This window comes from Bufo gargarizans, chromosome 4 (assembly GCF_014858855.1).
Source record: "Bufo gargarizans isolate SCDJY-AF-19 chromosome 4, ASM1485885v1, whole genome shotgun sequence".
Classification (NCBI taxonomy): Eukaryota; Metazoa; Chordata; class Amphibia; order Anura; family Bufonidae; genus Bufo; species Bufo gargarizans.
Genome location: NC_058083.1, coordinates 477,684,966 through 477,696,306, shown reverse-complemented (window position 1 = coordinate 477,696,306; position 11,341 = coordinate 477,684,966). Strand labels below are relative to the sequence as shown.

The following is an 11,341-nucleotide window of genomic DNA, read 5'->3' as shown; positions in this document are numbered from 1 at the left end:
CGCAACCAGCAGTAATGCCGATTGCAGACATTTAAGAGGCAAGCAGGCAGGGATCAAACATCGCAGAGTCCAGAAACACAAGCAGATATCAGGATCCTTAGCAGGACACAATGACCTTAACACTGAGGCATCTGGGAAGGGGGCTGAGCGACTTATATATGTTCAGGAGGACTAGGATTGGTTGGTGGGGGTCACATGATCCAACCCATAAAACACAGGAAGTGACGCCTGCCGACACTTAAGGAAATGCTGCAGGAAACAAGAAGCAAGCATGCTGTGGCCAGGGCTGAAAAGAAACACTGGCAGAAGATCACGCTGAACACGGTGCCGGGACCACGGCGGTAAGCAGGGGAACAGCGGCGCACAGCAGCCGCTGTTACGATGCATACCACAATGTCCACCGCGACAGCTAGAATGCACTTCATAATACCCACAATGCCCTCTATAACAGCCATGATAGCCCCATGCCTACCACAATGCCCCCATGACAGTTATTATGACCTCCATAACAGTACCAATAGCCTCTATGAGAGCCACAATGCCCCATGATAGTAACGATACCCTGTAAACAGTAAGGATGGATGGATATTGGATAAATGGATAGATAGATAGATAGATAGATAGATAGATAGATAGATGGGAGATAGACAGATAGATATGGGATCAGGCTCGGACTGGCCCACAGGGGTACAGGTGAATCCCCCGGAGGGCCCCTAGTCTCCCACCCCCTACACAGGTGGCACAGAACACAGTAGACTTACTGCACTACATACATACATACATACATATACCTCAACCAGCCGATGTTCATATAAAAAAACATATTTATTATATTTGAATGTATCTGTACGGTGGGCCCCCAAAATGAATTTTACTGATGGGCCCAAGGTACCCCAGTCCGACACTGTATGGGATAAATGGATAGATAGATAGGAGATACCGATAGATAGATAGATAATAGATATGAAATAGATAGATAGGAGATAGATAATGGATAGATAATAGATAGATAGATAGATAGATATCCAAGTGGAGTGCTGACTCATCATTTGTTTTTGGATATTGTCTATGGATTTTTGCCTAAAGTCCAGGAGGGATTGCACCCATTCTCACCACTGACAGTGCTGCTGCCATTCTTTGTTAGATAGATAGATAGATAGATAGATAGATAGATAGATAATGGATAGATAGATAGATAGATAATGGATAGATAGATAGTGAGATAGATATAGATAGATAGATAGATAGATAATAGATAGATAATGGATAGATAGATAATAGATAGATAGAGGATAGATAGATAGATAGATAGATAGATAGATAATAGATAGATAGATAATGGATAGATAGATAGTGAGATAGATATAGATAGATAGATAGATAGATAATAGATATATAATGGATAGATAGATAATAGATAGATAGATAGATAATGGATAGATAGATGGATAGATAATAGATAGATAGATGGATAGATAGATAATGGATAGATAGATAATAGATAGATAGATACATGGATAGATAACGGATAGATAGATAGTTAGTGAGATAGATAATAGATAGATAATGGATAGAGATAGATAGATAGTGAGGTAGATAGAAAATTATATATATAGAGATGGAGCCTGCAAAACTGGCAAAGATGCAGAATATAAGTGACTAGCAGAAGGACTCGGCTTCGCTCGGGTATATTTCATCTATTTGATTTAATGTTTGTGTGTGTCGTTAAAAGATATCGACAGTATCCCCACATAACAGTGACATCTACAGTATTCCGCCACCTTAAGGGTCCATTCACACGTCCGCAAAATGGGTCCGGATCCGTTCATTTTCAATGGGGCCGCTAAAGATGCGGACAGCACACTGTGTGCTGCCCTCATCCGCACTTCCGTTCCGCATCCGCACTAACATTCCGGAAACAATAGAACATGTTCTATTCTTGTCCGCAGACACGGACAAGAAAAGGCATTTCTTTTTAAAGTGCCGGCTATGTGCGGTCCTGGTACTGACTTCGCACCTCTTCCTTCTTGCCTCTCCTAACCGATATTCCAGTTGTAAGACCGTGAACAGGGGAGGGCTCCCCAGGATACAGCGAAGTCACAAACATGGAAAGCAACACCGACACCAGCTTTTATGAAAACAGAAACTTTATTGAACAGAAGTATTAAACACAATCTCAAATGTAGTGAACATATAATAAAGTTACATATGCTCGGCCTGGACGCCAAGACCCCTGTGCTGCACAGCACGGCACCCCAAGATGGCCGACACACACCACTTGTGATAACTTACCTATTGCGGGCACAACTATCACTGCCCCGCCGTACCGCTTACTACCCTAGGAAACAGGACCAATTGTGTGGGGTGCAAGATATAGGCGGCCTGCGGTGCAACACAAGAGCTAACAATCTTACAGGTTTATACAATAGTTTTCCTTCTCTTCTTCCTAAACGACATTGTGACACATGTCCGTAATACTCCCAGTCCAGACGCTGGAGTAATACACGGAGAGAAAATGCACCAAACAGATATAACACTGACTATGCTGGCAAGACATAAGTAAAGGTATTAAAAGCTGAGACTTTTGCCAATATGTTCCAGTCATGGATTTATCGGAGCCCAACATGCACCACGTCACGGTTCTCAGCATGGCAAGGGGTCCTAACCGCTGCTCTAACTGTGGTGTGAACATGGTCTGATGGTGAAGTAGTTCAGCTCGCAGCCAAGCTCCCCCACAAATGCCCAGACGCTGGAGTAGTTGAAGTTTGCAGTGAAGTCCTTTGTTGATCCAGGAGCGAACTATAAACTTATAACTAGTAGGTCCTAGTGTTGGGTAATTTCAGAATCCTTGCAGCACAATCCTTGCAGCCTGCCTCACCCAGGATCCCTATCTGACTAACTAAATGCAGGCTAGATTAAAGTCTCTAGTTTTTCCGACCTGGGTCTGTTCCAGTGGCGTACTGCCAATATAGGCAGGGTACTGCTATGGGGCCCGCGGCACAGGGGGGCCCGGAGGGCACGGAAGGCCCCGCCCCCACTGCAGGCTTATCTTGAAGGCCCCCCCTCCGAACTCTCACTGACTGCGCGCTCACTAGGACCCAGCCTGATGCTCCCTCGGCTTGTGCGCCTGTACAGCACCACACATTGGGCCAATCTGCATTAGGAGTGTGCAAAAATCCTGCTGCTGATTGGCCCAGTGTATCGCGTGGAAGAAGTTGAGAGTGACTTGTGCTGCCCGCTCGCCTCGCCAGTGTCGCCAGCCAAACCGTCATCTCGCAGCCAATCCGGACCTGTGCCACTGCCAGCCCGCTCATACAGTAAGACTGCCCCAGCCCCCATCTTTCCAACCCCAACCCGGATCATTAAAGAAAAAAAATTCTGTACTAACAGTCTGTCTTACTGGCACTGGTGTAATTAGAAATGACTGAGCCCCACAGGAAATTTTTTAATGGGCCCCCCAGTTGTCCGGCACCTCTGACCGGCAGAGACCCTTGACTTCTTCCCTAATACAGTTTAATTATCGTCCAATAGACAGTGTCAAAGTATCCTACTACAGTATACATATATTTCCATGACTTGTCTATTGGACGATAATTGGACTGTATTATGGAAGAAGTCAACGGTCTCTGCTGGTCAGAGGTGCCGGACAACTGGGGGGGCCCATTAAATTTTTTTCCTGTGGGACCCAGTCATTTCTAATTACGCCAATGTCCCTAACGTTTTTGGTAGGTCATGTATACATTTCTTTATTGGCAAATGGGGGTGTGGCATGGGAGGAGCCAGGGCAGGAGGTGGGATGAGCCAGGGTAGGGGGCCCAATTCAGATTCTTGCTATGGGGCCCAATGATTTCTATGTACGCTCCTTGTCTGTTCTTTATCCGATGGGGACTTAAACCAAATAAGAAGTCTGTCCATCCACAATAAGGCCCTACAGAGTCTGTAGCTCCGTCCCACAGCTTTTCCAGCCTTCTGGGAACCGATCCTCTCTTTCCTGTACGACATCTGGATTGCCGACAGTCATCAGTCACCTCCAACAGTGACTCTGGCCACTCCAGGTCTCACTGACGCCTGGATGTCGATAGATGCTGCCTTCCAGCTCCTGTCTCTGCAAAACATGTCTGCCGAGTCATTTTCTGGTTCTTCTCCAGCTAGTAACCACACCTCTCAATGCATATTCAATTACTTGCAGTATGTTAGCTGTGTGGGGAAACAGCGGCCTCTTGTGGCAAAATGCAGAATGACAGTTCTAATAAAGTAATGTGTACAGAAACAGTATGAGCTGTTTCTCCATCTTAGGCTAGTTTCACACTTGCGGCAGGACGGATCCGACAGGCTGTTCACCATGTCGGATCCGTCCTGCGGCTATTTCGCCGTGCCCGCGGACCGCCGCTCCGTCCCCATTGACTATAATGGGGACGGGGGGGGAGCTCCGGCGCAGCACGGCGGTGCACGGAGAAAGCCGCCGGACTAAAAAGCCTGACATGCAGTAATTTTAGTCCGGCGGCCTTTCTCCGTGCACCGCCGTGCTGCGCCGGAGCTCCGCCCTCGTCCCCATTATAGTCAATGGGGACGGAGCGGCGGTCCGGCGGCACGGCGAAATAGCCGCAGGACGGATCCGACATGGTGAACAGCCTGTCGGATCCGTCCTGCCGCAAGTGTGAAAGTACCGTTACACATTGACAACCCTTGGCTATATTCCTAGCTTCACTACAAGTTCTGCGCCAGTGCGCACTGACCAGCAACTGATCAGCATTCAACCTGATCACAACCTGGGAGTCTCTGGAGACTGGGGGTCAACTTTTACATTAGAGCTGCACTCCTGGTCCAACAGCCTGGACCGGCAGAAGTTCTGATCTGGACTGTTTATCTGCTTAGATGCAGTGGCCAATAGTGGCTGCGGTATACAGAGGGAACGGACTCCCACTGTCTCTTATCGGCACCCCGCAAATTACATTGTGGGGTGCTGATGTCTTGGCATGGCAGTAGTGTTGAGCGAATCGAAGTTAAATGAATTGACTTTGAGACGATTTTCAGGAAAAATTTGATTTGCCACAAATCCGAATTTCCTGCTGCTTCATGGTAACAAATACATTTTTCCTGAAATGGCGGTAAATAAAAACCATACTCACCTCATCCCTTTGCTTGGGAGAGACCGTCGCGGCCATCTTGATTGAAGAAAATGCGCCAAATCTCTTGTGCACTGACGTATGACGTCACCATGTGATGTCAGCGTGTGGGATTTGGCGCGTTTTCTTCAATGAAGATGGATTGGGTATGTAGTTTTTTAACCCCTCATTAACGCCTGAAGGGTCTCAATGTGACTGTCAGATGCCACAATCACAGCCTCTGAGAGATACATTGACGGGGTGGAAGCACGATCGTCGTTCCCTGTGATCGCGCCCGTTACATACAATGGAATGCGGTTTGTGACAAAATAAGGCCTCATACACACGACCGTTGTTGTGTTCCATTCCGCAAAATAGGGTTCCGTTGTTCCGTGATCCGTTTCCGTGTGTCTTCCTTTATTTTTGGAGGATCACCAGACATGAAGGAATGTAAAAAAAAGACAGGTTTGCTATGCAAATGATAGGAATAAAACGGACACGGACACGCGGATGACAATCTTGTGTGCCTCCGCGTTTTTTAGCGGTCCCATTGACTTGAATGGCTCCGCAAACCGTTTTTTTTCGCGGAAATAATAGGACAGGTTATATTTTTTTGACGGACTGGAACCACGGATCACTGACGTGGATGGCAAACGGTGCACTATCCGCATTTTCAACGGCTCCATAGAAATGAATGGGTCCGCACCTGAAACTTTAAAATCGGCAGAACGGACGCGGAAGCAAACAGTCGTGTGCATGAGGCCTAATTAATAAGAAATTGAATTTCTTTGTGAACTTCGGCGAAGCAGCCAAATCGAATATCTGATAACTTTGCTCATCTTTACATAGCAGTCTAGGGGCTAATCATGGCCTAGAACCTAAACTCCGCTGCCCAGTATCCTAGCAGACCATGCCTCTCTGGCGCAGCCTGCTGGTGACTGTCAGTATAACACTGACAGTGTAATTCTCTTGTTACTGCATAAGCAGTACAAGAGAATTATAGAAGCAATGAAAATATTGCCTATTATAGGCCTCCTGTGGTACTTTTAAATGGCTACATTTTTTGAAAAAAGTTTTATTAAAATAAAAAAATTCCAAGTTGAAAAAATACTCATTTTTTCCATTTAAAAAAAAAATACAAAAATAAAATCCCCTTAACATATTTGGTATCACTGTGTCCGTAACTTCCCAAACTACACATCCTGTACGGTGAATGCTGTAAAAAAAAACTAATCAAAAAACAATGCCAGAATTGTTGCTTTTTGCTTATTCACCAGCAAAAAAAAACTGAATAAAAAGAGATCAAAAAGTGTTATGTAACCCAAAATAATACCAATTAAAATGACAAGTCGTCCTACAAAAATCAAGCCCTTAGATAGCTCCGTAGGAAGAAAAAAAATAAAAAAATTATGGCCCTTGGGATGCGGCGATGCAAAAACATTTTCTTCTTTAACAAATATGTTTTTATTGTGCAAAAGTAGTAAAACGTAAAATAAAACTGTAAGTATATAGTATCAATGTAATCGGAGTGACCCAGAGAGTAAAGTTCTCATGTTACCTATGCCGAAAAATCAACACCACAAAATTTAAAACATAAAAACTCAGTGGCAGTATTGATGTTTTTCCCATCCCCCAGAAAGAGTTAAAAAATGTATTCAGTAAGTTATTTGTACCCTAAAATGGCACCACTATAAACTACAACTCGTCCCGCAAAAAAGAAGTTCTCATACGGCTACATAGACAGTAAAATAAAAAAGTTATAGTTCGTGGAATGTGACGAAAAAATGAAGGAAAAAACAACGTTTGGTCATCAAGGCCCAAAACAGGCTGGCCACTGAGGGGTTAATGACATAATCTTACCATGGTTCTCAGTAAACCCCATGCACCCGATGTAAAATTAGAAAAATGCCTCAAATCTGCCTATTGATTTCAATGGAAGCTGTCAGTGATTTTCTTCAGCAAGCTGGTAAAAAAACCGCATCCTGTCCTGTCTTCCGGCAGAATCAGCGCTAAAATATCCTATTCAATCCGTGCGAAGCAGAAAGAAAACAGTTGTCAGAATCCAAATTAATGCCAAAAAGAGCGTATAATGCCAAAATCTGCCTCCAAAATCAGCTTGGAAAACAATCTGATTTTAGAGGCAGATTTTTTTTTTCTGCCTCTTATTTTAAACCGTGTGACCACATCCTAATAAGTCACCCAGAGACATCTCGGGGCCTGTACTGTACCCCCGTATGACTCTTTTTACACAAGTGTCACTTCATTGCAGCTGTTACATAGTTATATAGTTAATACGGTTGAAAAAAGACATAAGTCGATGAAGTTTAACCAAGGGATATGTGGGGATGCGAATCCCAGAAGGAAGTGAGACTCAGATTTCTACACGTTTTCATAAGCATTTATGTTGCTTAGTTTTAAGAATTCCGTTAAACCCTTTTTGAAACTGTCCACTGTTCCTGCTGTGACCACGTCCTGAGGAGGTCTGTTCCACAGATTCACAGTTCTTACAGTAAATAAACTTTGACACTTCTTTTTCCTCTCCAGTCGGAGGCAGTGCCCCCTTGTCTTTTGAGCACATTTTACATGGAACAGTTTTTCACCGTATTTTTTGTATCGCCCATTTATATGCTTGTACAGGTTAATCATGTCCCCCCTTAGACGTCTCTTCTCAAGACTAAATACATTAAATTCTTTTAATATTTCTTCATAACTAAGACCCTCCATGCCCCTTATCAGTTTAGTCGCTCTCCTCTGTACTTTTTCCAGCTGCAGTGCCTCCTTTCTATGTACTGGTGCCCAGAACTGGACTGTGTATTCTATATGAGGCCACACCAACGCTTTGTAAAGTGGTAATATTACATCCCTGCCCCGCGAGTCCATGCCTCGTTTAATGCATGACAATATCCTGGTGGCCTTAGAAGCAGCTGGTTGACATTGTATGCTGTTATTTAATTTACCATCCACAAGGAGATCCAAACCCTTCTCTATAAGTGACTCTCCCAGTGCTACATCACCTAGGACATATGATGCACAGAGATTATTACTACCAAGATGCAGAACTTTACATTTGTCCACATTGAACCTCATTTGCCAAGTTGATGCCCAATCACCCAGAGTGTTCAGTCAGCTTGTAGTTTGTGGACATCTTCCATAGACTGTACAGTTCTACATAGCTTAGTGTCATCTGCAAAAATAGAAATAGAATAGAATAGAATAGCTGTGTGATGGAACAAAAGACCAATGATGGGCACCAGGCAGGGGCAGACTGGGAACTTAAAGTGGCCCGGGAAAAAAAAATATATAGAAGTGTCCCCATGTGGTAGTGGGGGTCAAATTGACATAAGGGAGGGCAACACATGTAGGCAGGGCCACCAGAAGTAGGGCGGGCAGCAATACCATAATGCAGCACAAGATACCGCCCCTGCAGAACCAAATACTGTATCACGAATGATACACATACTCAGTCAATGGGGGCATATTGGCAGAGGTGGGACACGCACTTATATCGAGAATGAAACCCCGAAAGTTATGGAGGGCATACTGCACATGCTCAGCCGCCCTCCATTCATTTCTATGGGGCCGCCGAAAACAGCTAAGTGCTGGCTCGTCTATTTCCGTCGGCCCTATAGAAATGAATGGGAGCAGTGGCCGCGCAAGTGCAGCGCGCTCCCATTCACTTCTATGGGGAGAGCACTTTGTGGTGGCTGGACCCAGGGAAACCCGGGGTCCTCCTTTCTCGATATAGATAACGGCACCTATCAGACAATGAGAACATATCTTAGCGATATGCCTTCAGTGTCTCAGATAGGAATACCCCTTTAATGCTGAGCATCAGATTGTTATGTACCCAGCTGGCAGCCGTGAGGAAGGCCCCTGGACATCGGCCCATCGGGAAATATCCCTGTAGGGTCTATGGCCATTCTGGAACCAGGTCCTGTGCAGATGGCTTTGCCGTGTGTGAGGCCTCATGGAGCATTTCTGCTTTAGGATAAGTGGATCACACATTTGTTTCTAGTAGTAGGATGCCAGCAGGGTGCATGAAGGCATCAGGGCAATAAGAACTAAATGCGCTAGATATAAGAAGGTTCCTCGCTGGCCCAGGTACCATATATCAGTATTTTGGGAAGGAAAACTGCACAGTCGATCATTGGGATGACATCATTTTGAGGAGTCAGTGTCACTTGTGTTCAAATGAGGCTACACCAATATATCAGATTCAGATTAAAGGGGTTGAGCTGCAATACCAAGCACCACCACTGTAGACTGGATGGCGCTGTGCTTGGTGAGCTGTTAAGAGACTGCAGAGATCTCTTGAAACAGCTGATTGTCAGAAGTCCTTACAGTCGGACTCCCGCCAATCTGATATTATGACCTATCCTGAGCATACGCCATCAGTATCAAAGTCCTGGATAAACCCCCTCAACACACACTACTCTTGCAGTGTACATTCGGCATATGCACTGGCACCCATAGGGCTTCACTGACACGGCATATGCCAAAAGAGTGTATTTTTGGCATACTTTGGTGATGCAGGTGTTGGCCAACCCTTTCTTATGTAAGTGGTTGTTCCTTGATTTAAAGCAGGGGTGCACAACCTGCGGCCCCCGGGCCGCATGCTGCCCCCAGAGTCACGGTTTATGGCCCTCGTCATCCTGGACAGAAACACAGCTGATCGTGCGATCATCTGTGTTTCTGCCCGCAGCGTCGCACGATGGATCCTTACAGCTCCTGCTCCCGCACTGTAGCAGTCAGAGACAGCACGAGACCTGAGGGAAGGCAGATGCGTATCAGAGCTTCTGCCTTCTCCTCACACAGGTGAGCGGCACACTGTGCAGTTTAGACCCAGCAATCGCGTGGTCGCCGGGTGTCAGGGGCAGAGGACTGCAAAACCTCACCAGCCCTGCCCTGTACAAAGCCCCCCCCCCCAGCAGGCTGGTTTTCCCTGTAACGGGGGCTTCTTTTGGATGCTCCAGTTACAGTGGAAATAGTGCCCAAAAAAAGTCTGTGTCCCCAAAGGTCTTTTATGGACCTTTTGGGGACAAATTATGTGGCAAATATATATATTAAAAGTAAAAAAAAATTGTGTTTTAAAGACCTCTTGGGGGGGACATACAGTGCTGCAAAAATGTATAAAAAAAAAAGAAAGAATTTTATTTTTTTTTTTAACAAAACAAAATTTACAAGAAAATAAAATTTTTGCAAAAAGATGTAAAAATAAATAAATAAAATACAAGTAAAAAAAAATATAAAAAGGAAAAATTGTTTACTGTCATATTATGTGGCAAAAATATATTTTAAAAATAAAGTGATGATAAAAAAAAAGTACAAAAACAGGAAAATGTGCAAAATAAAAGTCAGTGTCCCCCAAAGGTCTTTTTGTAGCGGAAATATATAAAAAAAGTAAAAAAAAAAAAAAATAGTAATATACATAAATGAAAAAAACTGCCCACACCAACCAAAACCATTTCAATTATCACCCCATTCATGTGAAACTACACATATTGTATAATAAAACGATCCAACACATATAGGTAACTAATTATAATAATTTGCATATTTAAATAATGAGCGATAGTTTGAATAAAAATGACTTATAAAAAAAAATTTTTTCCCCCCTAATAAAACCCCCAAAAATATACTAAAAAGCCCTATATTATGTAATAAAAAGCTGCAAATGTTTTTTTGGTTGCCAAAAAAATAAAAAAGTGTTTGAACCATGTGAGCTAAATCACAAAAAAGTGACTGGTTATTAACCACTTCAACCCCGCTAGCTGAAACCCCCTTAATGACCAGGCCACTTTTTACACTTCTGCACTACACTACTTTCACCGTTTATTGCTCGGTCATGCAACTTACTACCCAAATGAATTTTACCTCCTTTTCTTCTCACTAATAGAGCCTTCATTTGGTGGTATTTCATTGCTGCTGACATTTTTACTTTTTTTGTTATTAATCGAAATTTAACGATTTTTTTGCAAAAAAATGACATTTTTCACTTTCAGCTGTAAAATTTTGCAAAAAAACCGACATCCATATATAAATTTTTCGCTAAATTTATTTTTCTACATGTCTTTGATAAAAAAAAAATGTTTGGGCAAAAAAAAATTGTTTGGGTAAAAGTTATAGCGTTTACAAACTATGGTACAAAAATGTGAATTTCCGCTTTTTGAAGCAGCTCTGACTTTCTGAGCACCTGTCATGTTTCCTGAGGTTCTACAATGCCCAGACAGTAGAAA

General features: G+C 43.7%; 1 long non-coding RNA gene across 1 annotated transcript in view; it reads left to right on the top strand.

The window, feature by feature from the left end:
* The first annotated feature begins 259 nt into the window (after positions 1–259).
* Positions 260–11,341, top strand: part of LOC122934396 — a 27,546-nt gene continuing 16,464 nt past the window's right edge. Inside the window, exon 1 of the long non-coding RNA XR_006388661.1 lies at positions 260–341. This is a non-coding gene — a long non-coding RNA (uncharacterized LOC122934396). The remainder of the gene's footprint in view (positions 342–11,341) is intronic.